General features: G+C 40.7%; 1 long non-coding RNA gene across 1 annotated transcript in view; it reads left to right on the forward strand.

Annotated features, from left to right (window-relative positions):
* The first annotated feature begins 480 nt into the window (after nucleotides 1-480).
* LOC109138042 (uncharacterized) overlaps nucleotides 481-25,556 on the forward strand; it is a 51,537-nt gene continuing 26,461 nt past the window's right edge. Inside the window, exon 1 of the long non-coding RNA XR_002041818.2 lies at nucleotides 481-1,011. This is a non-coding gene — a long non-coding RNA (uncharacterized LOC109138042). The remainder of the gene's footprint in view (nucleotides 1,012-25,556) is intronic.

Consider the following 25,556-nt stretch of genomic DNA (forward strand, 5'->3'; position numbering starts at 1 on the left):
CCTGAGGTTTATTCAAGAATCCAGTAGCAGCAGAGACACAGTAAACACACAGTAAGCATGCATTAAAATGAACCTATATATAAAGTTCACATATGAGCTAAACCTGCATTTAAATTAAACCTGTGCAAATAAATTAAACCTGTACTAATAAGTTATACATGCAAAGAAGGAGAAGAGATCTTTTGAATTAATAAAATAGATAGATAGATAGATAGATAGATAGATAGATAGATAGATAGAAGCATGCATTAAAATGAACCTATACTACAGTAAACATATGTTAAAGATGTTAAAGTTAAAACCTATGAGCTGTACTAAGAAGTTATATGTGCATAGAAATATGTGCAAAGAAGAAATTAAACATGTGCAGAGAGATGAAACATGTATATGTGTGTATTAGAGATCTTTTGAATTAATAAAATATACATTCATAAAAATGAAACAATAATAAATATTTAAAAAAAAAACACAATGCTTTTATTATGAAAGGACACAGCCGGACGTTGTGGACGTACGTCAGTTAGCCTGACAGCGGTGGACACCGCCGGGTCTCCGAGGACCGTCCCTCCCAGGAAGACACCGAAAGACACCGCCTCCTGCTCCCTCTGTCTGCCTGGTCGTTGAGGGCCATCCTGGAGAGAGCACGGCACAGTCCTCCACCTCCTCCACCAGCCTTCATCACTCATTAGCCGGGCTGGGATAGCTGGTTTTCAGCCTCTTCATCCTCCGGTACCTCGGCATAGCTAACCGTTAACCGTTAACCGTTACCCGCCGTTTGTTTTTCTTTTTTTTTGTTGTTGTTGTTGTTGTAGTCCGAGCTTTTTGTCCTTTTGAATTCAGAAAAAGAGAAAAATTATTTTACACATTAAAGATTCAGACAAGCGTGACTGCCTATGCGATGAGCGACGAGAACCTGCCGAGATGCCCGAAATAAGCAGCTGAAGCAGCGGCAGCGAGCACCAGCGAAGCACCGCTGAAGGACCGGTTGTCTCTCACACATCCACAAGCAAGGTGAGACAAATATTTATACCGATAAATCTCTACTCTGAGGGGGAGGGAGACATCCTCCTCTTCCTCTTCCACCACCTCCTCCTCCTCCTCCTCCTCCAGTGTCTGCTGCTGGTGTCGGAGGCCATCGGCTCTGTGCATCTCCCTCTGCCCGGCCGGAGATGCATTGTTGTCGGTGACCTGCCTGACAATGTCGGCCTCTTTTTGTCACCGTTTGGGTGACACTGAGGCCCAACTTGGGGGGACACTCTTGTCTTATTCTTGCAAGTGTGACATGTACTTTGAAGACTGGACAAGTAATACATGTATATTTGATTTACTTTCTAAAGTATTTTCCTAGAAACTAAAGTTGCAGTTCTTTTATTTTGACATTTAAGCATCCTTCCCTAGTGTCCTTACCCCCTTGCTCCCTCTCTTCTTACCTTTCCACCTCCCTCTCTTTTTCTTTGTACGCTTAACGACCATTTGCCCTTCTCCCACACAGTTCTCCCTCCCTTTGTCCTCTCAACCTCTCCCCCTCCACATTTTCATTCATCTCTCCGTCGCTGTGTTTTTCCCCCTTTCGTTGATTTGCCTGGAGGTGTTGCTAAGAGACAACACCACCAGCAGCAGCAGCAGCAGCAGCAGCGGGCGGGAGTGCCGTGAAGGATGGCACGAGCAGATGTAGGGGCAGCTTTGCTCAGTCAAAGAGGTCTCGTCTTGTCTCGTCTTTGTTTTGATTGTTGCAAATGGACACTGTGTAACACTGTAATGTCAGTGCAGTCCTAACAGTGTGAGAACATCGTGCCGAAACATGCTTCTGCGAGATCCCTTTGCACAGGTATGCGGAGAGAAAGTTGTTGCTCATGCCTCCGGGATGTTATGCTGCGTCCATGCCCGATCATGCATGTAAAACAACACTGCTGGCAGCGGAAACAGACAGTTTGAGTTCGTTCTCTCACTTTTTTAGCATGTAAAGTGCAAAACTAGTTGGAAACGGGCAGTTTCCCTGAGGTTAAGTTGACAAATGTCTTGTCTTGGAACAGAAACTACACACGTTCGCTAATTCTTTCTTTTAAAAAAATGGCTTTAATCCGTTCGAATTGTGGTTAAATGTGTTTTATTATTAAAGATGCTGAGGATCAGGACAACGAGAGCACAGAGGATGCAAATCTCATGCCAGACGTGTTGCTTGCACACGTTTGAAGTGCTGTTACAGCTTTGATGGTGCTCACCGGCTGATTTTATGCATCTCTGTAACAGGATACGACATCTCAAAGACTTGTTTTTCTATGCAGGTGTACCACAGGACTTCACTTCTATCAGTGGTCATTCAAACAGTGTGGTTAACCAGTGGCTAGGTTGATGGTTGTGTGCACGGGGGGAATAGCTGCTGGGAATTATTGAGAATATAAAAGAAAAGGAGTCAGAGCTCCAGCTTCTCCTCTTCTTCAGCTTAACTCTACCACATTAAATATTAATGACTATATCATGAAAAATATGAGATAATTATTATCCATTAAAGGTTCCTGGTTTTAGGATTTAGTGGCATCTGGCAGTGTTAGTTGCGGATTGCCAACTCTCTCCCTTCACTTGGCCTCCGAAGGAGAAACTATGGTGGCCGTGAAACGTACGAAAAACATAAAAGGTTGTATCTAGAACCAGCGTTTGGTTTTTCTGTTCTGGGCTGCTGACTGTGGAAGAGGCACCTCGGCATCTGTAGATATGAAAAGGGTTGTTTAAGGTAGCAAAAATATAGCGATTCCTATTTTTAGGTGATTATACACAGATGAAAACATAAGTTTGATATAAATCTTCCTTCACCTTAACCTTTAAGAGCTTAACGCTCAAAAACCCTGACATTGTATTGTTTTTAAATGCAGCCCTGTCTATTTTAAAGTGTTCTAACTTTAGCAGAAAATGTTGTGTCCGCGTGTTTACTGCGCCGATGCGTTTACATGCTTGGTCTTGAATTAAATATCAGTATATAACGCCACTCTCGTCGTTCTCGCTTCTTCATCCATGTGAACATTGTTAAAAATCAGCACCGCGTCTCTTCGTCCTCTGAGAAACACCCAGGAGCTTAAACGTAAGTAGGGCCAGCCCCACACTAGCTTAGCAATCCATGGTGAGAGGTGTCACAACCTTCAACCTGGACTCCTGGTTTAAGCATCCAACTGTTAAAAATAAACCGAAAGAAGACGTAGTTACCGACCAACACCAACCCTCGATATCTCAACACTACACCCACCCTCCACTGTTTATTGGACGCCCTCCCACAGATTGTCCCACAGGCTAAAATAAAAAACTGCTTACATCTTGTACACCTTCTTGCATAATTCCACTTTTGAGACCCAGTTTTTTTTATTTTTTATAAAGCTGTTGGAGCTGTTGGAGTTGCCACACACCACATGTGTCTCCAATGCATTGAACACAATGCACACATTTCTATTCTGGGTTGTTTTGTTTTTTTTGCCTGGCTTTAAAAGAGGCTTAGATGCTGCAGCAACAAAGCAGGCATTGCTTTGTAATCAAGGCCAATACAGCCATAAAACCCCCTTTATTCTAATTTCATGCTGTGCTTTGGTATAGACTGTCCTAGATGAGGCAATCTGCAATGTATCCGTGCAAGCTTTCTACAATTTGTTCACTTCAAGATTGTAAACCAATAAAAAAAACTTAATTTCTATTCTTTAAAGCTTAGACTAATCTACGATGCTATCATGACATCTGCAGTTAAGATATAAACACACTCACAGAACTGTATAAATCAGCAAAATATCTACTCAGGGATTCAAGCAAAAATAGATTTAAGTGCCAAGTCGACTTATCTATGATTCTTTATGTTTAATATTTCACATTTTAAAGATTTTTTTATACACCTGTAGGATAAACAGAAGCACAGCTCGATCTGCTGTGTGTCGATTGACCTGGTTTGCTCTCAGAACTTCTGCACACTTCTCCACGGAGCACAGCGGAGAGCCACTTCTTCTCGTAGGGTTTGAAACGTTGAATAGAACGGCCACGATTTGTGTCCAGTAGAATCTGGCCTTAAGAACCATTTAAGAGTTTAATGAAAACTCTACGAGGCAAAACCAACTTAATGTTTTTATTACATATTCTCTGGATCCTGTTACCACAACTGTGTCCAAACAAAACCCTTCTACATCAATGCGTGTTGGAATAACAGTATTAGGAATTAGGAATACTAACCCCAACATAATGCGAGGAGGTTACTAGCTATGTGTAGCCACAGATATATAATAAAAACTAGATGCCAAATGCCAAGAGAATGCTCACCAGACGCACACACAGAATATTTATACAGAGATATATAGAGATATAGAAAGTTATTGAAGTTTAAGTTCAGTTATTATGAATCATGTTTGGTGAAACAGACCGAACATTCAGCACAGACGGAGATATTTGTGTCACCAGATCAGATGGAGACGGGTCTTGATTTGTCTGTCTGAAAAAATGACATTTTGGTGTCAGGATGTTCAGACGATATGTAGCTCGTGAAAAATGAATCTTGATATTAACTTCAGTGACTCCGTGAAGACGAGATTTGTACTAAGTGTTTACAACATTATCAACATTTCAAATGGGAGAAGTGGAAGTTGCACTCGTGTGAACCTGTCTGCTGTAAATGCGATTTAAAGTTTTATATGAAGATAATAAACAACATGAACTGACAAAAAAACACATACGACAGGACATGAGACATCACATCAGCTGACAGACTAAGAAGCACGGAGCCAAGAAATTGTTAATAGGATTATTACCTTTAAACTGTGTGCGCACACACACACACACACACACACACACACACGCCTCATTATACTCCTTACATTCTGAGAACACTAAGAACAGATTTGAAATGTAAATCCGTTCCTTTGAACGACACGAGTCTTCTCAGGCTCCGTGAGCCGCCAACTGACTGTAATCAATGCTGTTAATGTGTCAACTACAAAATAAAAGTGTTTCACCTGCGAACAGGTAATAATTCAATCTCATTTTTAGCAGTGTTATTTTGGATTAATCCCAGATCTGGTTTTACTTTTTTACTATTGTTTAAACTTGACTTGACTTTACTGTGATTTCCTACATGTTCACCAACAAGGCATCCTGAAATACCAGTTACAAGTCTGCTTCTCAATTCATATGTTTCTGTTTATCTGGGTGATGCAGACAAACGTGAGCTTGTGAATGTATGTGCATGAATACTGTGTATACTGTGCAGTCTGCGTATGGCTGCATACACTGGACCGTGACCCCGTCTCGTGACGATTTGGCACGAACCGTCGCAACCTTAGAGATTTAAGATTCTCTTCATAAGCATTTGGCTGCAATGAGACTTGGTTCTGTGGTAAAAAACTCTGGGATTGGTCGTCTAATTCATGCTATGCGCAAGAATTTACAATGAAGGTGAGAGCTTCAAAATCAGGAAGAGATTTTAAACTTTCAAACTTTTTCATGAAGGACTCTCCAGGCGCAGTGTGTGTGTGTGTGTGCAAGTTTGGCTGGCAACTCAAGCGCCTAATGAGCTGAGGAAATTGTGTGATGTGCATCCTGTTTAAGCGGTGCTTCGAGGTAAAACGCCTCCGGTGAAGTTAAGTTTATGGGCCGTCATGAAAAAGTTGCGATACCAAAAGGCAGCGGGGCCGATCTCACGTTGTGGTCGGGTATAATGTGAAACGCCTCCAGCATGAAAAACCGAATAGGACGTGACGTTATGTGCAGCTCACGATGGGAATCAAACCCTTTTCTTTCCACACATGAACATGTACGAGGAGGACGAGCACAGACACACAATCCTATCATTTTAAACTACTTACAGTAAGTGTATTTTTTTTCTCTCTCTCTCACACACACATACGTGCACACACTCTATCCTATCACTGTAAACTACTTAACTTTCTCACACACATTAAACTTACACAGGTATTTGAATCAACGCTATAAAGCCACTTATGGTGAAACCAAAGAACGCAGAGCACTCGCTTGACGGCGTACTGTACTGTTATTTATACAAATTAGTGGAAATCAATCAAGTCTGTATTGCCAGTATTGTTCTTTATCACTAATTATTTCTCCAATAACAATCAAATAGCTACTCAAACCATCACATTATATAACACGGGGCGATGTCAGCCCATTTCTTTCCACTCTGTTTGCCTAGTTACTAATCAATGGCCTCTGTTACCGTTAATGAAAGCGTGCACAATCACTGATGGATGACGGGAATTTTATACCGCTTTGTGCTCGCAGAGGAAAACGCTATTTAAGTCAAATCAATGTTAAACATTTAACTGAAGTTGTTCCTTCAAACAAACTCATTGTGTCAAACAGATTCTCTTTTATGTGTCCTCTTATGATTAGCAAATAAACCGAATACCTTTCCAGACATTAGTGTCTAGATTTCCAGTGCAGAGCACGATATCACCTTTAAGGTTGTCACAACACCAGAATTTAAAACTTTGATACAATATTAAAATTTTATAAACCAACAACCTGCACACAGAGCTGCTACAGAGGAAGTCCTTGAACATGTACTGAGAACCAGTCTCATTGTTTCCCACAAAACAGCAGTGTATTATATTTTATTGGAATACATTACCATAATTCTAGCGGGTTATTTCTTGTGTCACCATTTTAATTCGCCACCATATTTTTAGTGTTTACACACAAATCAACTTTAATCTGCTCACCTCACTTTTCTTTCTCTTCTCTCAACACACACACACACACACACGTACAGCTCTGTCTCTTACTGCACACACACCTCATTAAACATTAACTTTATTTATTTATATAGCACCTTTTCATGCGAATACGCAGCCGAAAGGAGCCAGAAATGTACATTAATGAATAGAATTTAGCAAAAATAACAATACACAAATGAACTGTGGACATACTATGATAAAATGGTGTAATAAATAAAAGACTAATGAGAAAAAATGAGAAAAACAACCACACATGGTATAAAAAGAAGTGTAAATATCCATGCATAGAAATCTGACAGGACCAATTCGGCAAAACCTAAAAAGTGTTCAGGATTTAGTGGCGGACTCCATGGAAGAGGACCTGCTCTCTATGTAGATATAAAGGGCAAAACACAACAATTCTTACATTCACGTGATTGTGCACATACTAATGAAGGGGTGTTGTTTGGCTCGGTTGTTGGAGCGGCCGTCCCATGTGTAGGGGCTCGGTCCTTGCCGCGCCGGCCCAGGGTTTGGATCCAACCTGTGGCTCTTTCCCGCGTATCGTTCCCCATCTCTCTGTCCCTGCGTTTCTGTCGCTCTTAAAGCTGTCTCTGTCAAATGGAGCTCAAAAATGCAAAAAAAACAAAACTTAAAAAAACCCCCAACATACTAATGAATATTGTATTCCATTTCCGCCAATAAATACTCTTAAATCTTACACACCGGACCTTTTAAAGTCCATTAAGTGAATAAACCCAGTGGATAAGAAGCTTCAGAGAGGATGATAGAGGCTTAAAAGCTCAGCAGTGAATGATGAGGCACTTTAAATAAAAGGCAGCCTAAAACCATCTGTCTTACGGTGTTTTTTAAAAATGTCTACAGGTAAGTCGCTCGGATCCACAATCAGATTATCCAGAGACGAGGCTGAAGTTGACTCCCCATGTGTGTTTTAACTGAGATTCAACCAGGAGTTCAGCTGCAGAGGAGGAACCTGCTAGGAACATATCTAAGTCACATGTCTGAGACATTCAGTGATTTAAAAGCTAATGAGACGATCTTCGGGAAGTCAAGATGGCTGGATAGTGGTCAGTGGAGCAAATCCAGGGGTCTGAAGGGTGACACCTGCACCCAAACCTTAAGATTGCTTTAGATTGTTGAATTTGATGGCATTTCTTGTTAAAATTCAGCTGTGATCAGGTTTACAGTGCCGTAAGTGTAAAGTTTGAGTAATTGAACCGTACTAAGTAGTTTTTTTGCTATGCTTTTCAAAAGCAGACTGAATTAGTTACCCTCCGGTGTGTTTCGTGAAGGTGTCCAGTAAATACTATTAAAATTCTACAGCTGCCCCCGAAGACTCAACGCTGAAACTCTCAGCACACCACAGTGAGCAGTCCAGCGTTTCCCGCCTGATGAAATCAATGCCCAAATACCAGATTAGATTTCTGGGCAGTCGCATGCTTTGCACCGCAGAGGGTACTTTGAACACAGTTGAATAATATAATTATAGATTACTGTCCTGCTTGCACGTCCAATTTTAAAAGCTGCAGCCGTTGATGTTCGTCATATCAGTAGAAATTTGCAGTGGCGGGACTCAGAAGCCCTTTCCAATCTGTCTAATTAACTCAGCAGGAAAAACTTCAACTAGGTTAATCTGATACCTAGGGAGTAGAGTTTTAATAGAGGCACATGAAGCTAACTGGGTTAGCCTTTCTCTCTCCTCGCCTTCTCATCGGTGTCTTTCCTCTCTGATTTCTTTGATGACACAAAGTCCCTGTCACTTTTGGTCCGGAGGGATTTGAAACTGGGTTAACACACAGGTCATCCTATTGATACAGCCTTTAAAGAGGTTACTTTCTCCCTGTCTCTATCTGCCGCTCTTCACATACATTACACAGAACGAGAGATCGCTCAATTGCACAAGACACACACAAGCAACGCTTGCTGAATAAGTAAGTAGACACACAGCATCAAGGTGTCAAACTGATGTTCCCTTTGCTGAAAGAAGGGCTTTGGTGGCAGACATGCTGGGCATAAGACAGATGGGCTCGGTAACAGATGCGCTTGCTTCCAATCAAGAACAGGGCATTCGTAGATGAAAATAGACAGACAGTGTTGGATATGTCGATAAACAAACAGGTGTGGTCTACCTGGGACAGAATGTGCAAATGACACTGCTCTGTCTCCAGGTGAAAATGTGTTTGGTGAATAATTGTCTCCAGTCTTTTTAGGACGTATGAGTCAGTCCTGGCAGCCTTGCTTGTAATTTTAATGTGTCGAGTAGTGATGGGGATCGTACGTAGATCAGAGGGGTCTACAAGGTTGTAACAATCGGGTGATAATTGCTGTGTTGGTGGTAGGGTTGGTCGATCTTCCCCATAGTCACATCATTGTGTCGTCACCCTGTGAGACTCTTGAAACTGCAAGGACAGCCTCCCAGAATAGATAATCATGAGGAATCTCTCTCTGCTACTCAATATCCTTGAATTCACAGAATCATAAGCACAAAAGTGTCCCATGATCAAATCAGAATTTTATCACGTAATATCACAAAGGAGAAAGTCACAAAGCCTCTACTGAACTTGCTCTGAAACTCCTGACCGGGAACACAGACAGTCTTTTAGTAGGAAACGCCAACCGGTCCGCTAATCATCCGAATTCACCGCAGCCGTGGTGTTCGAGGCCCGTGGCTTGCTTTCAGGCCGAGGAGACAGGAGAGAGAGAGAGAGAGTGCAGCAGATACTAAGATGAAAAATCATCTCACTGTAACCTCTTTCTTAACAATGTTGTTTAAATGCCACTTTGTTGCCAGCTTGGGTTATATACAGGGGATGCCAACATGAAACTATGGCAGGGCAAATTTAATGCAGCATTAATTTAACTCTCCTAATGATTCAAGCCAGGACGGCTATTGCACAATGTTGGAAAGGCTAACTTACAATGCTAAGCAAGAATTTTGTCAAGATTAGATTTATATACATATAAAAGATGGAAATGTCTTTATTTGTATTATATCCTATATTGGTGAAAGTTAAGAAACTGTTGTGTTGTTTATGTATGTTTTCTTGGTGGGAAGTTATAACAAGAAAATAACAATCAACATATTGTCAAAAGAAATCTACTGCTATTAATATTTTAATACTTTACTGGGCAAAACAATGGCAGAGGAACCAGCTGTTGCCAATCACTCTGAACATTGCAGATACCCAAGATCATTGTCTGTTGGCACAACTCTAGTTCCTGCAGTTTATCAGAAGTGTTTAAAGAACTCCGCTGGGAAGAGCTGATTACAGGAAAAAATGATACAATACAATAAATGTTATTTAAAGAAGTCTACAAAGAAATCTTTGGTTCTGCACCCATTTACCTGAATGCCCTTATATGCTCTTATATGTTAGTAGCACTTCTTGCTGCACTAACGCTTCTTATCACACTATACCTTGATTGTTCCCTTTTCTATAAGTCTGCTAAATGACTAAATGTAAATATGTTGTTGATGGTTTCGCTCCTTCAATGAACGACGCCTGGCTCTGCCACCCGTACGCTCAGGGCAAGCCAACCTTTTCTCTTCTGTTGTTCTCCTTTGGTGGAACGTCCTACCAGTTCCTACCAGATCTGGGGCGTCCCTTTCTACCTTCAAAAACCTCCTGAAGACCTCCAGCTCTTCAGAGAGGACCTCCTCTAAAACACTACAAACAACTGGACATGCTAAATCTATCCCCCTCTATAACTGTCATTTGATTCTTAGTAGTAGTACTTATTGTTGGACTAAAATGCCCTTGTCGCATTGTATTTTGATGTTTTCATTTTTTGTGCGGCTGTGGCTCAGGAGGTAGAACGGGTCGTCCAATAAACAGATGATTGGTGGTTCGATCCTCGGCTCCTCCAGTCTGCATGTCGAAGTGTCCTTGGGCAAGATACTGAACCCCAAATTGCTCCCTGTAAGTCGCTTTGGAAAAAAGCGTCAGTTAAATGACTAAATATAAATGTTAATGCATGTCTGACAGTTACAAGGACTTCAACTTGTTGCATGAACTCCTTGGACACACATTAGGTACACCTATGTTATCCTAAAGCAGTCCAACACGACAGCTGTTTGATCTTCTATCTTTAAAGAGATTTTACAGTTTTGGGGAAGACTTTACAAAGGTAGTAATTAAACTGTTTATTATAGAGATCGTAGTAGTCAGTGTGGGTGTTGCGCTGGACTGTATATCATTGCAATACCCCGTCTGTCACCTCTCTGACTGTTTATAAAGGTAGAATTCATGGCTGAGCTGTTGCATTTGATTAAATTAGATTTTACAGGTGTACCTAATAAAGTGGACGCTGAGAATTTAATCAGCTTTCCCCTCAGGATGTCACAGGATGAAGTTAATAAATAAAATGGTAAAAGGACTTTTCGCTGCTGCCGCAAACCCGTGATGGCGTTTGTACAGTGATGTGTTTTTTTGCGCTCTCTCTGATCACATGCGTGTGTCATCGTATCTGCTGGCGCGGCATCATGGGAAGAGGTAAATGCCACCTGTCAGCATGATTATGACTGCCTGCAGGTAACCCTTTGAGGCTGTTGGGTTGACAGTCTCAGATTCCCCCAAGTAACCCCTGAGCAAGAGCAAACTACCAACAGTGTACCAACCTGCTGCAATCTATCTATTTTATGTAATCGGATGCAATATATGTCTGTGGTTGCATAAGAAAGCTATTGTGACATTAGTTTTGGAGATAAAATGTGACAGGATGAGTGAAAAATATGACTTACTTCTTTGCGGTAATGCAACTTTAGTGTTGCTTGCGTAGGCCTTGCTTCATATCTAAGTATTGTTTCTGTGCGGCTGTGAATGATTCAGTCATTTAGTTTTTATTTGCAAATTTCATCAGTAGTTCATGCTGCATAATATCACACTTTGGTAACATCTGTGTGTTTTTCCAGTCTGTGTGTGTGTGTGTGTACCTGTCTATAAGCTCAGCTCAGTCCATGTGTGTCTGCATGTCACACCTATTACAGCCTCGCTTTTGTTCCAGATGGGTGTAGACAGGACCCATCCATCACATCAGCTTACCGAGGGCTTTGTTCTGTCAGGATTATCGTACCTTCTTTAAATGTCCCGTCCTCACCTGGGAGCACATGTACGGACAGCCATCATAACTCTTTCACTTCACTGATCAGATGATCAGATTTTAAAAGCTCTGAAAACACCGGAGCTCTGGCTCACGAGCTGTCGATGTAGCCACTGCTATTTTGGTAGTGGCTCTACACTCGCAGTCATCACAGCTAAGAAGAATAAGCTGCTGGCTCTGAGTCCTCGAGTTTAGAAAGAAGGAGTTTCTGTCCCTCTCTCTCTATTTTGTGCGGCAACTCAGACAGGAGCAGTTCCCTGTGCTGCTGTCAAATGTTCACTCCATCTCATCTGTCTCCCAGAAACCGTCTCATCTCGTCTGCTCTCACCCTCTCATCTCTCTCCGTGGAGCTGGAAAGAGCACCCGAGGGAGTGAGAAAGAGCGAAGAGATCACTTCTGCTCTCTTTTCAAGAAAACGTGCAGGGCCAAAGCCCAGTTAATCGATTTCCCCCTAAAACCAGAGAGACATCGTTCGCTCTGAACCGCCACCTGACTTGAATTTAAGATTAAGTACCCATTAGTTGACTGCAGGCATGAGATGAAACCTGGAGTGGTTTTAAACCAAGTTGTGTGTGAATGTGGAGACAGGTTGGATTTAACGGTTAAACCCACATAAGTGGATGTGTTCCTTGTAGCCAGTGGTAACAACCTTCCTAATGGTGTGTTCAGTAATGCTGTAGTACTCAAGATTGGTCTTGTCTTGGTCTCAGACAAATAAGACCAGTAAAGACCGCAACTCTGGGGACATCAGCAGTGTTTCCCATGTTTAACTTGTCCTGCCACACTTTGATAATTAACCGAAAATACCCTTACACTTCAGACGGAACGCAAGTTTCAATTTTACTTTCTGGCAAGCTGCCATTGCCGCACGGCTGAAGAGACCAAAACATCATTACGTCATTAGTCCATAGCTGGAATCAAATAACAAATCCGTCCCTAGCTGGAATCAAATAACAAATCAAAAACTTGTCAGGCAATCCTATTTGGATTACTGTAACGCTCTCCTGACGGGCATCCCAGCATACACAGTGAAACCCTTTCAGATGATCTAGAACGTGACAGCACGTCTGGTCTTCAATCAATCCAAAAGGTCACGAGTTACCCCGCTAGTCGCCAAGCTCCACTGACTACCTGTAGCAGCTTGTGTTGAATTCACATCCCTAATGCTGACTACAAAGTAGTCTCTGGTTCTCCAGTTGAATGTCCTTATGTAGGTTGTTTGTAAGTCGTTTGTAAGTCGCTTCGGATAAAGGCATCAGCTAAATGACTAAATATAAATGCATAGTTTTGCTCATTGTTCTGAGTCTCCCTCAGTAAAAAATGTTGAATCAGAGCTCCAGGTGCTCACCGACGGCTACATTACTTTATCTTTTGATTCTCAGCGACGCCGGAGAATCTCACCACTGGTAGCTTTTGCAACCCAGCATTATGCAAATGTTACACTCAGGTTTAAGCATCTCCAACTCACCCTGGTGTGAATTTGCATGTATCCACGTCTTTGCTTTGAAAGCACTGTAGCTGTTTGTAACATTTCAAGCAGCATCTGAACCTAAAGCAGCTTTTTGCTGTTCGCTAAATATTATATAATAGCCCGTGCTGTGGTCTGATTTTATTATAGCAACAGGGCTTCCATATATTACACCACTATTGTGCATTGAGTGAGGCTCTTTACTTTATTCCTAATTGTTCATCTAAACACAATTCTTATAGAAATGTTCCGCCTGTTGGGACATAATGTAAATTTTTTTCTTTTTCATTTTCAGATTAAGCTGTTACAAAATAATGTCAGACCTGCCTCCGCGTATATTACTGCAATTTGCCTAAAGTGCAGAAGCTGTTTTGTAAACTCTCCTCTGTTGAAACCTTTAAAAACTCTTCAGTCTTTGCATCCACACTCATAATGTTGACTATACCTCCTCAGCGTAGTTTATTCTCTGGTTCAGAGCTCATTCTGATTGACTAGAGCTGTTATTCTAAGCTGCTTCACTCTCTGATTTTATTTATCCAGATGACCTGTACAGCAACTTTCTTTTATGTTTGGGCTGGCTAATAAGACGTTACTTCAATATCTTTGTTTTTTTTGTTTAGAATGAAAGTGTCAGATATACCCTGTTAACATCGTTGATTGGGCAACCGTTGCCATGTTTTCTGCTAAACAGACACATTCATGCACACAGTTTTGCTCATGTGGGGGTGTATGTGCATTCATAAATGTGAAAAAAACAACAGCTGTGCTACTGACTCAGTTTTTGTTTGCCGTTGTAACAGAGTGACAGAATTATTGCGCCTCCCAATAAATCACCAAAAACGCTTGGTGGATATACAGTAGTTGTCCGTACTCGGAAATGATAAAGAACCTTCTTGACACCTCGTATAATTTCCAGCTTGTGTTTGGTTATAAAAACAACTGCATTACAAACTGACAGCATGGATAATCTGTGAACATACCAGGCAGGGATGTAAGAAGTTGGATCATGGGAACTAGCAATAAACATTATGGAAATAATATTATATATTATGGGAACTCAAATGTCGTTCAGTCCATTGTTGAATTAAGCATATTACATGAGATGGTGTGCTTTAATTATTATTGCATGACAGTGATATTGAGATATACAACAATTAACAACTTAAAATATGATCAGAAGATTCATATTTGGGTCAATTTGCCCTCAAAATAAAAAAATAAATGTTTTGCTCACTGTTTCTTTCTAATCTCAGTAGTAAGTGACTAATACCTGGAAAAACCATCAGTCATGGCTGTGTCTTGGAACCCAATTCACTACTCCAGCAAGTAGTCTGAGCCTAGAAAAGGAGACGCTTGTAGTCAAAGCCTTCTAGAGATCGTAGAGTTTCCCAAACTGGATAAATACCCACACATAAAAACACTAACGTCTTGCTAGTTCAGTCTTGTAGTGACTAAGATATCTGCTGATAAAGTACAGGACAGATTCATGAACTTCACATGTGTAGCTCTGGATTTGCGACTCACCCCACAGCGATGGATAATGTGATCCAAACATTTACAATAACTCCACAGCGTCGTCCCAAGTCAAAATGATTTTAAAAAGATCGATGTTATCTGTATTCATTTCCAAAATTAACCAATGTTTTTATCTAACAAACAACAAACAATCTGAACAAAATATTCAGCTTCCGTCCTTGTTATCACCTTTAGTAATTTGAATTTTCTCTAAACCGTTTGTCTTCGACATGCTGCACACCAGACGAGGTACACACCTGTATTAACGAGGCAGATATTCATTAAAGAATTTGAAATTCAGATTCATCAATTTATTAAAGTTGACTTCCAGTGTACTGGAATTCACATTTGTTCCTATGTATTATATATTTTCAGGATGTGACAATGTGGAGAATGTGTAGTAATATTTTTACTGATGACTCCGATGTGCTGTCGTGATTTGGGCACATTTTAAATGTCTAGTTAACCAATCAGATTGCTCGATTGCAGATTGCTCTACCTTGTTGGCTCATTTTCCGTAACGTTTTTTTAATGACTTCCATCGTCTTTTTTAGTATCTTGTGTATTTTTGTAACATACATGTGATAATGTGTCATTAAATGTCTCATTGTTTTGTTATCACATCCCTGTACTGGAATATGTGAAGATATCTGCGAACGTGGCAGATTATGGGTGTAGTGGTAACACTGTTTATAAAGCACAGACTGGGGTAACTTGTTGTCACTGTTAGTTCAGAGTGTCACAGCACCCCACAGACCCCAGGGGTTTTTATCGAGGGGCCGACCCACAGAGTTTGCATCAGGGCTGATTCCAAAACGGGTTCATCTCTGCCTGCCTGCGGTTGGATGGATAGTCTCTGCAGCAGTAGCAACTGGCACTGGGCCTCCGGACGAAGGACTCTCCTCCTCATCTACCCTTTTGTTTCCTCTCGCCTCTCTCAGGACTGAAGACTAATGGAGAGAGAAAAGAGGGAGGGGCGGAGGGGAGTGAAGGAAAAGCCCAGAGACACTAGCAGGCTGGCGGGGGGGGACGAGAGGGAAGGAGACAAGTGGTCGTTCATGCTTTCTGTGTGGCTAAAAATGAAGGCCCGTCGTACAAAATGCAGACGTGCCATCTGTGTGCTTTGTTTTTCTTGCACGAGCTATGACCGATACCCAAAAAAACTGTTGCTTAAGTAAATTCAATCCTCATATCTCGCCGCAAGCGTTACTCCCCGTCGTCACGGTTGATGGACCTGTCAGGCGTTCTGTTCTCACACAGAAGCAGTTCTTGATTTCAGACGCTGTAGCTTCTCACTTTTAGCCAGTCATTACTGCTGGCTGCAATAAAAACTGTTGCTGGCAGCCTTATCCACCGCTCTTTAGGCTAATGTTAGCTCTGTGAGTTTGTTGAAGATCTCGGACTGACTTTTTAACGTTTATAGCCGTCTCGTTTCATAATGGGAACTCTGTAAAAAGGTCTTAATATGCACTTAATGCTATATGATATTGTGCTAAAGACTGTGCATGTTCCAAATCAAGAAACAGCATTGTAGAGCAAGTTAGTCCACATATTATAGATAGCTTTTATCATAACCCTGTTTGGATTCTTAACTTAAATACTTCCTATTTTTACTACTTAATATATCTTTTTTTCTATTATTTTTATTTTTCAATGTCACTGGAATGTAATTTAAATGAATTTTGCATTTCCTGATTATACACATGCATCCCTGATTACCTAAAATGTGACAAGAAACATTACGTGGAGGTATAGTGCGACTTTTGAACTCACGTTGAATGACACGTGTTCTATCAGGAAACAAGATGTTTCAGGAAATGGAAAAACTTATTTGTGATCCCCCAGTTTAACTTCATTTAAACTGTTCTGGATGGTTTGATATGTTCAAATAGTTTTATTTTATGATTAAAATAACATTTCAGAGATTCCTCAGAGTACCGCCACAGTTTGAGAACCATGAGCTACATAAAACACCTGTCCTTAGAAAAATTGCGAAACTCTTAACAGCACCTTTCAAGTACCGCTTCAAGTACACACTTGTTAAGTTTAAAACTAAAGGTGTTTAATGACTGAAGCTCTTTCGTTGTCTTTTCAAGCTCAGTAGTTCACAATCCAAGCAGAACACAGCAAGTCCTGTTTCCTTTTCTAAAATTCATCTGAATTTTGTCAACAGCTATTTCTGTTGGACATCAGGGATGTTAAGCACTAAATGTCCCAGTTGCTTAACAGTCATAGAATATCACCAACTGGGAGTTCACGCTCACCAATGCCAATGTGGAAGAACTAGTCTCGACATTATGAAAACTGTGCACGGGTTCATTTTAGGAACGAATGGTGATGATCAGTCTTGTTGTAAAGTGCAACACAGCAGGTCAGCCACTTCTCTCAATGCAAATTAGAGAGAAAATTACAGCATGGTGCAAAGATTAAAAAAGGGAGCGCCGAGGGGCAGGGGGAGAAAAAACGGCATGTGACCAACAGCCGAGGCTTGAAGAAGGAGTGAGGGAGGTGGACGTGATGAGATGAGAGGTTAGAGAATGTCCGAAAATGACAAGAGAGTGTTATGTTTGCGTGTGTGAACAAATAATTGAGACCCGAGCGGAAGGTAAGTGACTAAGAGGAGGTAAGAGTTGCCAGAATGGATCCAGGCTCAAACTAAGAGGGCAAAGAAAGAAAATAAGAAAAGATGGAGACTTTTTGAGTTAATTTGTGTTCTCTACAGAAGCATACTTAAAAACCCGTCTTAACTTAACCGCCTTTTGTAGGTTTCATACACAAAGCTCTTCGATTTGGGCGTCGTATCTGATAGAACTGTGTAAAGGAGGTAATGGAAGGCAGAAAGAGGTGAAAGTGGCAGAAAGTATGGAAGATGATAAAGAAAAGAGAAGAGTGAGTAAAAACGGAGCGGTGGAGATGAAAGCGGTGATTGTTTTTTGGTGATAGGCCACTTCACTGCTACCTTTATTCAGCTGTCAGAGATGAGAAATACTGTAAGTGCTCTTTAAGTGCGCCCATTTTTCCAGAGATTGGACAAATGCGATGCTATCTAATACAGATACAGGTTGTAACGACTCATAAATCCAAGAAGAAAGAAAGTTGAGTGAACAGCCCGAAGAGAGAAAGCCGTGTCCTCTTTCCTTCAAGTAATGACTCGCTGGTCCAGTATATATCTGCGCTCTCAGATTTAAGCAGTAAGAGCACCGAGAAGGAGGAGGGAGAGATAAAAATGAATCAAGTGATAAATACCAACCAGGGAGGACCGGGGATGAGAAAGAGGAGAAGAGGAGCCAGGCGATTACAGTTGATGGAAACTTTTAGGATAGGGAGAAGGATGATATTGATCGCTGGTGACGAGAGAGACATGGACTAAGAAGGGAAGGGGAGATGTGACAGTGGCACAGGAAAATAGACGAGATAGAGCAACTATTTTAGTATTCAAGAGGCAAGAACACTTTTAAGACTCTGTGCATCTGATTCATGAATAATCACAATTTATAACTGTTATTCCATTACAAGATAATCAACAAGTAACAGGGTTTCCATTCATTCGGCCATAGCATTCTCCTCATTTGTTTCAGCTCTGCTTTTTCAGTCCTGCTATTCAGGGGTTAGGATTTTTTTACAATGAGTGCACACAGGCTTGCATACCCCTTATCTGGTGAACTCTGCTTAATACCAAAAGTTGAAGTAAGGTCACAGAAAAGAATGCTTGAACTTGAACAGCAAGCACTTCTAAATCGGTGTTGCACAACATGCTGCAAGACAACAAGGATGTTTTAGTCTTTTGTATTTCCTGTGATGACTTTTTCAGGAAGGGTAAATCCGTTTAAGACCATACGACCTTGGATCCATTCTTACATGGAAGGAATGAACAAGGAATATGCTTCTTATACCTTTTATGGGGAGTTTATGCATGCCATGTCCTGTCATATGCCATGTTACAACCCTGACTGTAGGTTCAAGGTATCATTGCATGTTTTATTAACAAAAATCTCATAAACAGACTTCACATTTTAGCAGCATTGTCAACACAGTCAGTAAAATAAGTTATGACATACAACATAACTAGCCCATCCATCCATTTTCTCCACTCATCCGGGGTGGTTGGGTTTAGCTGGGATTCAAGACGAGGGCCTTCCTCCCCAGTTGGGCTATGTATCCCACCAGCTGGTTCTGGGTCTGCCCCAAGGTCTCCTCCGGTTGGACCCCCGGAACACCTCCAAGGAAGGAGCCCGGGTTATCCTAATCCTCTGGCTCCTTTCGACACAAAGGCTTCTCACCCTATCTCTAAGGCTAAGCCCGGCTACCCAGTGGAGGAAGCTCATTTGGCCGCTTGTATCCGCGATCCATTCTTTCGGTCACTACCCAAAGCTCATGTCCATAGCGTGGGTTGGAATGTAGATGGACTGGGGAAAAAATGGAAATTGGTCCAGTACAGGTTGGTTCCCTACTCTCGGTACCGCCAATCATCTCACGCTCCATTTTCCATGTCATCATGCGTAAACAACAAGACGAGTAACTTGAACTCCTTGCTTGGGGCCGCAACTCGCTTCCAACCAAAACACAACTAGTATCAGACAAAAATTTCCCAGAAGCGTGTTAAGACTGGGAATCCAGGACTTTTTGTTAGGCTTGTTCAGGCAAGCTAGCTAGCTTTGCATTGATTTCTTGCTATTGCCTGTGGCTGTACCATTGGATAATTATAATTGTATATCTGTGTGCCTTAATTGTTTTATCTTTGTCTAGTGGTTCTAGACGGTACACTCGTAGGGCCATGGAGCTACAAGTTTTGTTTGCATGCGTGTAACGTACACAATCCGTCTCTAGTTTCACACTAATCTGCTACCAACAGCAAAGACTGGCTAGTAAAAATGGATGTAAATTACTTTTGTTCAACTGCAGGCTACATTCTAATGTACTGATTAATGCTACACTTCTAACTCCTGCTAGGCTAGTCGCTTTATAATTATTCCTCCTATCCCCTCGTGCTAAACACCCACTTTTTGAAATTATAATTTGCCTGCCTGCATACCTTCAATTGTGTCATGTCTAGTTTTTAGTGTATTGGGTTGTATTTTTTCCCCCTGAGTTGTTTATGGTGAGCATTTCAGAATGAAAGCATAATTTTGTTAACTGTTGAAACAACAGTCCTAGTGCTACACTTTAAAACATTTTTCACCAGTTATTAATCACGAAAAGTGCTCACCGGGTTCTGGAAATTACAATAAACCAAGCTGTTATGGAGTATATAGGCATGGTTAGCCTGCTGTTTTGCCTGCTAATCTTCCCAGTGCCACTTCTCTGTAATTATACAGCAATGTGTCGAGTGTCAATACCATAAAAAAGAATTTCAAGGATATATGTCAAAATACCACATCCAAGCTGCTGCTTTGTTTGTATTGCCATTGTCACTCCAGTGGTGAATTAACTTTATGCAAACGCAGAGTCTACCTTCATTTTCATGTTATGGTTGCATACATGCAAAACTAATTTGGAAAATAACAAACTGTAGTCAAACAGAAAGGGAACGATGGAGCAAGGTGTTTAGACCAATGAGTTCCCATTAGCGTGTTTGCTTTTCTGCTTATTCTAATAACATTTGTAACTGTATATTGGCCTGAGTAATGGAAAACTTATGAGCTGCACACTGAAATCCATTAGTGTCTGGTTTGGTTTCTCATTAGGCTCATTTGTTCGTTGTGTTTCGTTCCTATGATGAGGCAACTGAATGAGTCATGATGCAACCATTAATAAATCCCCACAACAGGATCTTGTAAAGAAAAATACTTCACCCTCTAAAGTCGTGGATAATTTACCATTACTCTACTTCAATTAGCAGGTATAATTAAACTAGATAAGTTGGATAAAAAAATCGCATGCAAGGATGCAAATATACTGCACAGGTCAGGAGAACGTGCCGTACTGTGGCTGTAAATGCCCTTCACTTTATTTAAAGGATACGCACACCAAAAATCAAACCACCCCGGCTCCGGGCTTGGTGTCAGGTTCAACAGAAAAAAAAAAGTGGTTCATCAGGACCTCGTCGCTGCTGTGGTGACAAGTCAGCCAATGAATTCCAGTGGTTCAGTACATGAGGTGGAGTACTGTAAAATTAGACTGAGATCAGGCCTGAAGCAAAGCATATATGTTTCACACACAATTGTTAATGTGATGATAAGTGTGGAGCCCACTGTTCTCTGGCGTCAAGGTGTCAATCTTTCACTTCAGCTTGTCGGCGTGAGGCTTTATTGTGGCATAAATGAAAATTAGCAAGCCAGCTTACAAGGGTTATCAGAGCGATTGTACAGCGCCTTTCTGCTGCTTAAAACACGGTGAACCAAAACAGTAAAGTTGTGGACTAAATCGAAACAATGAGCTGAAAGAAGCTGACCTGCTCCAGAGACCACAGAACTGTGACGCAGCCAAGAAGACCCCATACACAAGTCATTTGACCCATTCTCCAATAAAAAATATTGACGAGTGCAGCTTCAAAGTAAAGGTTGGGGTGGTTGACTAAAATTCTACCCTTGAATATGCTCTTCTTGTCCAAGCTTCATGCTTCCTTCAACGTGAGCTATGCATGAGTGTGTTTTAAGGACAAACCAGCCCGCTTTCAGGGTACAGTTACCGGAACATGTGGCTTATTGCATATAGATGACATGGAGGATCGTACTGCACTTCTTTTTTGCAGTTGCAGCTGTATTTGTGAAACAACACGACAAGTTCTGCCTTTGCTGGCGCGCCCTCAAACATAGCCCACACCACAGAGCTTGTGAGTTCAATGTCCTTGTGAGATGTTGATTTCTCTCCTAGTGCTGAGGCCCAGCAAGACAAAACCTACACTGTTCTTATTAGTGCACCGTTCCAGCACCGTTTTTATGCGTCCTTTGTTACCATCCATAGGCTTTTAACCTTTTTTTTCATTATTTAACTGTAATCTTTGATTTTTTTTTTTTTTTAAGAAAGCCAGTGGAAGAGACAAAATAACAAATCATGGTTTGTTCAGGAGTTGTGTCTTGCCAGTAGAAAAACCCTATTTGTGACCTCTTTGGCAGCACAGCATGGGGGTGGTGTTCCTCGCTGGGATCACACATTTTTTTTTTTTCTCACCTCGCTCTCCTTTCCCGCCTGTCTACTCTGGCGCAGATAAAAACAAAGCTTTATGACACTAAAACACTGACCGTATTAGAGATGCATCCAAAATAAGTCAAGCGTTATCATTTGAATTCCTCCAGCAGAAAGACGTCTGATGTTTAATTGGCCACTGGGGAGCTATTGGAGGACCCCTCTCTCTCTCTCTTCCTTTCTCTCTATCTTTGATTCACCCCTCTTCCTCTTTCCGCCTCCTCCTCCTCCTCCTCCTCCTCCTCCTCCTCCTTTCCTCCGTTTGACTGCTGATAAAACACAAACTCCATGAAAACAAAGTTCTTATTCAGACTAGCCTGACGATTACTCACCAGGAGAGACGCAATGCATTTCAATCGCTTGATCGAAAATAAGGTTAACTTAAAAATATAATTAATTCTCCTGAGGATTTCACATTTGACTTCTCCATTTAAATATGCCATTGCAATGTTGTTGGAAACTCATTGGAAAAGCCTGTGAGGGTGACTGTTGTGATGCTAGGATGATTCCTGAAGCCTTTATGGATATATTAAGCAAAGCAGCACTTATTTAGCTGCTTTAATCTTCGAGGAACTAAATTTTACCTAATGACCCAATGTGAATATTCCTTGACCCGGGTCATTGTCGAGCTGTGTGTTCTCATTCCATTTTTTTATTTCCTATGTGAGAAACTTGCTGCAGCTCTTATGAACCTCTTACTTGTCCTCAGTATGCAAATTCCCCCTCTGGCTGATTATCTCTGTGACTTTTTGTCACTTTCTGAGACCTCTTGGAGGAAAAAAAACGCCATCAGTGCTTTAATGTCCAATGCGGAAAAAGTTTCCAACAACTTTTTTTTTTTAACCTCTAAAAACCTGAATTAAGCATCCTCTACCAAAACTGCATAATTCATCCTAATTATAAAGTGTCCCCAAAAAACTTTCCAAAGTTTAGAAGTGTCAGGATGAATTTCAGGGCATGTGCTTAAAATGATGCCAAAAGGACTCCAGAATTTATTTAACCATACATTTAATATAATGACTTAGCCATAAAAATCGCTAGGTTTTATTTAATTATCTAGTGTTTATATGTTCTATAATTGATTTATCTTCATCTATGTATGATAAAAACGTACGGTAGAGTAGCTTCACTTAAAGTGGATAAGGAGGAAATGAATGTAATATTGTCATTGAATTCTACTTGAAGAAGGTGATTTCTGGACAATTTACTTCACATAACGGTTAATCCACACTTACCTGAACTGTTTCCACAAAAAAGAATGAGTAACCTTTATATAAGGGAGGCTTTTTTGTATTGGGTGTCAGGCTCAGACTAGTGTAATAATTATACGTATATAGTTGCATAAAGATCACAGCTTATTAAAGTGCAAAAATGTGTCTGATTTGTCCATACAATGTGGGAAAACTTCACAACAGGGATTATTACATTACTTTTGTATTAGACTGCAGTAGTCTTATCTAATATAACTGGAAATCTAACACATGGACATTTTAAACTACTCATTATTTTATATTAGACATCCAGGCTCACAGTAGAACTGTGTTAATTTCATCAGGACTATTCTGAAGTGATTTTTCTCTCATTGGACTCGGCTAATTATAGTCATGCTGACATACCAAACTGAGAAACCTGCATTCAGCTAGTGCAGAGGTTCGAGTTATTCAAAACGCTGCTGCCAGGAGACACACATACACCCATCCTGTTTGACTTATACTGGCTTGTGTCACGCTGGAATTTATTTGAAAGCTTTTTTCAACGATCTGTAAAGATTTTTATGGAATATAGTTTCCTTCAAAGATTTCTGACTGCTTGTGATTGTTTACACAATTCTTATACCCCAACGCTAAAACTTGATCGAAGGGAAGAGGACACAGTAACATTTTGGACACAACGTTAAAGGACCACAGTGGAAACAGTAGAATTCAGCGGCATCAGTGGTGGTTTGTGGATTGCTTCCGGAAAAAACCATCAACGTGAAAGATATTGTCTTGAGTCGCTGCTCTTTTGTTTTGTACTCAGCTACTCTCGAATATATAAAAGACTCATTCTTAGGTAACAAAAAACATAAAAATTCTTATTGTCAGGTGCAGGTGCACATTATATTAAGTTTCCACCATATTTTGCATATTCTGTGCCCACTTAATCTTAATAACTGCTACTAAAAAGTCCAATAAAACAATGTCAGGAAATTTTGCCTAAACGAAAGACTTGATTGTTTTACTAATTTCTAAAGCAGTAAAATATGCACTAAAAAATTATGTTTTGCGTTTTACTCTATAATTAACAGCCTCTAATATAAAGTATTAATTTCTCTGTATAAATTCCCTTTAAATGCTGTATGAATAATGATGGTTTTATTCTATACAGACAACACAGTGGTACTTCATGGCCTATTTTCGATCTTTTACTGTCACGGTAACGTTTTTTTTTTTACCGTGACCTGCCTTCTGGTGTGAACCATCTGTAGCTGAACAGGGTCGACTGTTTTTGTGTCCTAATAGTTGTAACTCGGAGAGCTGAATATTTTCTGAGGTTGGTACATGGCATAAAAAGTTTGAGAAACATGTTTAAAGCCAAAAATAATTAACGCTTTTCTCAGTTTATATCGATTTATATCGATAGTGAAGTAAGTGATGTTGCAGCCCTAGTATATAGATTGGATAGCCTTCCATTGGTGGCATTTCATACTTTTAAATTCTGGAACATGATCTTGAACCCAAGCGGCAACCCTTCTACAAAGGGATGTCAAACCATAATCGGCCACTTCAAGCAGAAATAAATGCTGTTATTTGACAGCCAGGTTCATTCAGACCGCCGTGATTTGGTCTTTGCCGATATTTAATTAACCAGGAGGCGAAGAGAAGAAAAGCAGTACATCCAACGTGGGGGCGTCCAGCGACACATATTTCGCTTCAAAGCGGCGATTCGGAAACGTACTCATGCTCTGTCCATCTTTAACTGTTGCTTGAACTCAGTCCTTACTTAATTTGATTTACGTTGTTAGCTGTTCGTACACTCCGTCCTTTTATCAGAAAGCTGTTACATTTAATGCCAGAAATTCACGAACTCTACCGTGGAAGAGTCCACAATCAGCGCACATCAATAGATAACAGTGTTTCTCAATCTTTTTCGTTCATGTCGCCCTTTGAAGCGCCCAGATATTTTACATGCACCCAACCAGTAACTAATGGCAAGTGAAAAAAATAAAAGTGAGTTAAACTGCCATGTTTTTTTAGACTGAAAGACAAATCTCTTCCCCACTGTATTAATAATAGACCAAGATCGATGTCATCTATTTCGAATGTGACTGACATGTCAGCTAAATGAGCATCACCATTTTTCTTCTTCTTCGTTCCTGTTGAAAAGCTGTCAATCTGTGCAAGTTCTTGTCTGAATAATGTAAAAGCTGCAAACCTGAATCTTGATGTCTTGCAATTATCTACTCTCAACTGTCTCAACATCTTCCACCCACAAATATATTAGACTTGCATAAAAGCAGCTCAGAGAAACAAAAGCTGACTTTGCTTTACGCTAAAACATTTCATGATTTGTTATATTCTTGTTCATGGTGAAATGACGTCCTGAGTTTTCCAGTCATTTTTCTAGGTGGATTTTTCGGGACCGTGTTTCCTTGC

This window comes from Larimichthys crocea, chromosome XXI (genome assembly GCF_000972845.2).
Source record: "Larimichthys crocea isolate SSNF chromosome XXI, L_crocea_2.0, whole genome shotgun sequence".
NCBI classification, from domain to species: Eukaryota; Metazoa; Chordata; class Actinopteri; family Sciaenidae; genus Larimichthys; species Larimichthys crocea.